Here is a 5,000-nt window from a genome sequence, read left to right on the forward strand (position 1 = left end):
GTCCCCTAACCTAACCCATGTTGTGCCTTAACCTAACCCATGTTGTGCCTTAACCTAACCCATGTTGTCCCCTAACCTAACCCAAGTTGTCCCCTAACCTAACCCATGTTGTCCCCTAACCTAACCCATGTTGTGCCTTAACCTAACCCATGTTGTGCCTTAACCTAACCCATGTTGTGCCTTAACCTAACCCATGTTGTCCCCTAACCTAACCCATGTTGTCCCCTAACCTAACCCATGTTGTGCCTTAACCTAACCCATGTTGTCCCCTAACCTAACCCATGTTGTGCCTTAACCTAACCCATGTTGTCCCCTAACCTAACCCATGTTGTCCCCTAACCTAACCCATGTTGTCCCCTAACCTAACCCATGTTGAGCCTTAACCTAACCCATGTTGTGCCTTAACCTAACCCATGTTGTCCCCTAACCTAACCCATGTTGTCCCCTAACCTAACCCATGTTGTCCCCTAACCTAACCCATGTTGTCCCCTAACCTAACCCATGTTGTCCCCTAACCTAACCCATGTTGTCCCCTAACCTAACCCATGTTGTCCCCTAACCTAACCCATGTTGTCCCCTAACCTAACCCATGTTGTCCCCTAACCTAACCCATGTTGTCCCCTAACCTAACCCATGTTGTGCCCTAACCTAACCCATGTTGTGCCCTAACCTAACCCATGTTGTGCCCTAACCTAACCCATGTTGTGCCTTAACCTAACCCATGTTGTCCCCTAACCTAACCCATGTTGTCCCCTAACCTAACCCATGTTGTCCCCTAACCTAACCCATGTTGTCCCCTAACCTAACCCATGTTGTCCCCTAACCTAACCCATGTTGTGCCTTAACCTAACCCATGTTGTCCCCTAACCTAACCCATGTTGTCCCCTAACCTAACCCATGTTGTCCCCTAACCTAACCCATGTTGTCCCCTAACCTAACCCATGTTGTCCCCTAACCTAACCCATGTTGTCCCCTAACCTAACCCATGTTGTCCCCTAACCTAACCCATGTTGTCCCCTAACCTAACCCATGTTGTGCCCTAACCTAACCCATGTTGTCCCCTAACCTAACCCATGTTGTGCCTTAACCTAACCCATGTTGTGCCTTAACCTAACCCATGTTGTCCCCTAACCTAACCCATGTTGTCCCCTAACCTAACCCATGTTGTGCCTTAACCTAACCCATGTTGTGCCGTAACCTAACCCATGTTGTGCCTTAACCTAACCCATGTTGTGCCTTAACCTAACCCATGTTGTGCCTTAACCTAACCCATGTTGTGCCTTAACCTAACCCATGTTGTGCCTTAACCTAACCCACGTTGTCCCCTAACGTAACCCACGTTGTCCCCTAACGTAACCCACGTTGTCCCCTAACGTAACCCACGTTGTCCCCTAACGTAACCCACGTTGTCCCCTAACGTAACCCACGTTGTCCCCTAACGTAACCCACGTTGTCCCCTAACGTAACCCACGTTGTCGCCTATCGTAACCCACGTTGTCGCCTAAACCTGCTCTGTAATTGTTATACGACTCGTTCAATTAGTGTAGTGTTGCCCACCCGCAACCCTCGCAATATAGTTCGCTACTCGCACTGCCCGCTCCCCTGTGTATCGCTTCATGTTAAACACCTTGCAAGTCTTGCTGACTTTCCACATGCTCCTGCTGTACACTGTAATGTGGATGGCAGCAGGGCGTACATGCCGCCCCCCCCCCCCCCCCACCTCTCCCCACGTCCCCACCTTGCCCCCTGCCTTCGCAAGGTGGTTGGTGACAAGTTTGCATGTTCAATGCCCTTCGCATGCGACGTACGCAGGCTACGTTGTGGTGCGGCCTGTGTCAACTGTCCGCTGATGTCGTACGCGTGAACCACAATCTGTACTGCACATTCGTCCTTATGTACTGAATGATACATCGTGGCACATGTGTGACCGTACAACGACTGCGCCCAAAAACGGCGGACCATACAGTGCAAATATTGTGCACGCAGCTACGTGTCGTCTCCCTATGAGAGCTGGATTGCAGTGTGGTACGCCATAGAGACGTGTGGGAGGAACGGACGCCGTGGATGGCGATCAGCATGAGCTGTCTGTTGATGTATTCGGACCTAGTCGTCTCTCCTCACACACCGTGATGGCATGGTGCAGCGCGTTCCATATCTGCGACATGCTACAGAAGCCGGTTGACAGTCGTTCGAGCAATGGACATCGCATACGTACGGGGGCCACCTTCCACGTATTGTCTAGGCGTGCACATTTTGTTGCGTGTATGTGGGCAGACGTAGTGTGGCGTGACACCTGACACAGGCATGCAATAATGGTTGAAGTTGCAAATGGCGATGGACGCCTACGTTTTCTGGTGAAGTTACGCAAATGAAGAAATGGTAACCCGTTGTGGTGCGGTTGTTCTCGCTAGGGGTGAATCGGTGATGGCGACGATAGGTTGAGGTACTAACCGGTTGTTCCAGCGATACCCACCATGCCGACGAAACTGAACGGCATCTGGGTGTGAAGCGATACGCGGCGGTGGCTGGGTGGGACCGTCCCCGGCCGGTGAGGGGGCGCCTCCCGGCGTGCTGGCCGCGCGGTGCGTGGGCGCACGCGCTACAGCCGGCTGGTGGGGGCGGCCAGTGGCAGGCGCGCCGGCCGACGGACGCGGCAGGCGTCGCAGCTGCGCGCCGGCGCACCCTGCGCGCGGCGCCGTGCGGCCAAAGTAGGTCCTCGCGGGCCCGGTGCGAAGCGCGGTGGACATCTGCAGTGTGCTGGTCCGATTGAGGACTGTGTGCGTTGAGGATGCGCCGCCGCCCGGCGCTCGGCGCCGCGACGCCGTCTGCTGCTCGGTCGCCCCAGCGGTTCTCGCTGGTGGTTTGTATCGCAGCTGTGCGGATGTGTTGGCGTGTGCGCTGTGCTGGGAGAGTTCGCTTCGGCACCCAAGTGGGGCTTTTGTCCTTCTGTGGCGCTGGCGTTGGAGCTGCCGGTCACCGTAGGTGGCGCGTGTTGTCTCCCGCCGGCAATGCCACGACAGCACGCTCCCGGGCCTCTGTCGGCAGCGGCAAGCTCAGTTGGGAGCACGGGTGGTCGCACCGAAAGCGTCTACTCGCCTAACTCCGGGCGATTGCGCCTCTCTCGAACCCGACCAAGTACTTGGGACGGCGCTGCGCGCCGCCGGGACCTGAGAGGGTTTCGAGGTGTATTGTGCAGGGGAGCTCAGCCTCCTCCTGTTTGCAGAATGATTGAGCGGACGCTTGCGTGTTCGCGCGGGCCCCCGGGACACACTCCCGGGCGGCCGGCTGCTCAGCTCTAGTTGACGCAGCTCCCTGGTTGATCCTGCCAGTAGTCATATGCTTGTCTCAAAGATTAAGCCATGCATGTCTCAGTACAAGCCGCATTAAGGTGAAACCGCGAATGGCTCATTAAATCAGTTATGGTTCCTTAGATCGTACCCACGTTACTTGGATAACTGTGGTAATTCTAGAGCTAATACATGCAAACAGAGTCCCGACCAGAGATGGAAGGGACGCTTTTATTAGATCAAAACCAATCGGTCGGCTCGTCCGGTCCGTTTGCCTTGGTGACTCTGAATAACTTTGGGCTGATCGCACGGTCCTCGTACCGGCGACGCATCTTTCAAATGTCTGCCTTATCAACTGTCGATGGTAGGTTCTGCGCCTACCATGGTTGTAACGGGTAACGGGGAATCAGGGTTCGATTCCGGAGAGGGAGCCTGAGAAACGGCTACCACATCCAAGGAAGGCAGCAGGCGCGCAAATTACCCACTCCCGGCACGGGGAGGTAGTGACGAAAAATAACGATACGGGACTCATCCGAGGCCCCGTAATCGGAATGAGTACACTTTAAATCCTTTAACGAGTATCTATTGGAGGGCAAGTCTGGTGCCAGCAGCCGCGGTAATTCCAGCTCCAATAGCGTATATTAAAGTTGTTGCGGTTAAAAAGCTCGTAGTTGGATTTGTGTCCCACGCTGTTGGTTCACCGCCCGTCGGTGTTTAACTGGCATGTATCGTGGGACGTCCTGCCGGTGGGGCGAGCCGAAGGCGTGCGACCGCCCCGTGCGTGCTCGTGCGTCCCGAGGCGGACCCCGTTGAAATCCTACCAGGGTGCTCTTTATTGAGTGTCTCGGTGGGCCGGCACGTTTACTTTGAACAAATTAGAGTGCTTAAAGCAGGCAAGCCCGCCTGAATACTGTGTGCATGGAATAATGGAATAGGACCTCGGTTCTATTTTGTTGGTTTTCGGAACCCGAGGTAATGATTAATAGGGACAGGCGGGGGCATTCGTATTGCGACGTTAGAGGTGAAATTCTTGGATCGTCGCAAGACGAACAGAAGCGAAAGCATTTGCCAAGTATGTTTTCATTAATCAAGAACGAAAGTTAGAGGTTCGAAGGCGATCAGATACCGCCCTAGTTCTAACCATAAACGATGCCAGCCAGCGATCCGCCGCAGTTCCTCCGATGACTCGGCGGGCAGCCTCCGGGAAACCAAAGCTTTTGGGTTCCGGGGGAAGTATGGTTGCAAAGCTGAAACTTAAAGGAATTGACGGAAGGGCACCACCAGGAGTGGAGCCTGCGGCTTAATTTGACTCAACACGGGAAACCTCACCAGGCCCGGACACCGGAAGGATTGACAGATTGATAGCTCTTTCTTGATTCGGTGGGTGGTGGTGCATGGCCGTTCTTAGTTGGTGGAGCGATTTGTCTGGTTAATTCCGATAACGAACGAGACTCTAGCCTGCTAACTAGTCGCGTGACATCCTTCGTGCTGTCAGCGATTACTTTTCTTCTTAGAGGGACAGGCGGCTTCTAGCCGCACGAGATTGAGCAATAACAGGTCTGTGATGCCCTTAGATGTTCTGGGCCGCACGCGCGCTACACTGAAGGAATCAGCGTGTCTTCCTAGGCCGAAAGGTCGGGGTAACCCGCTGAACCTCCTTCGTGCTAGGGATTGGGGCTTGCAATTGTTCCCCATGAACGAGGAATTCCCAGT

General features: G+C 54.5%; 1 non-coding gene across 1 annotated transcript in view; it reads left to right on the forward strand.

Moving 5' to 3' along the window:
- The first annotated feature begins 3,309 nt into the window (after positions 1–3,309).
- The window catches only part of LOC124724759, a 1,909-nt gene continuing 218 nt past the window's right edge, over positions 3,310–5,000 (forward strand). Inside the window, exon 1 of the ribosomal RNA XR_007006607.1 lies at positions 3,310–5,000. This exon is cut by the window's right edge and continues 218 nt beyond it. This is a non-coding gene — a ribosomal RNA (small subunit ribosomal RNA).

This window comes from Schistocerca piceifrons, unplaced genomic scaffold, assembly GCF_021461385.2.
Source record: "Schistocerca piceifrons isolate TAMUIC-IGC-003096 unplaced genomic scaffold, iqSchPice1.1 HiC_scaffold_1001, whole genome shotgun sequence".
Classification (NCBI taxonomy): domain Eukaryota; kingdom Metazoa; phylum Arthropoda; class Insecta; order Orthoptera; family Acrididae; genus Schistocerca; species Schistocerca piceifrons.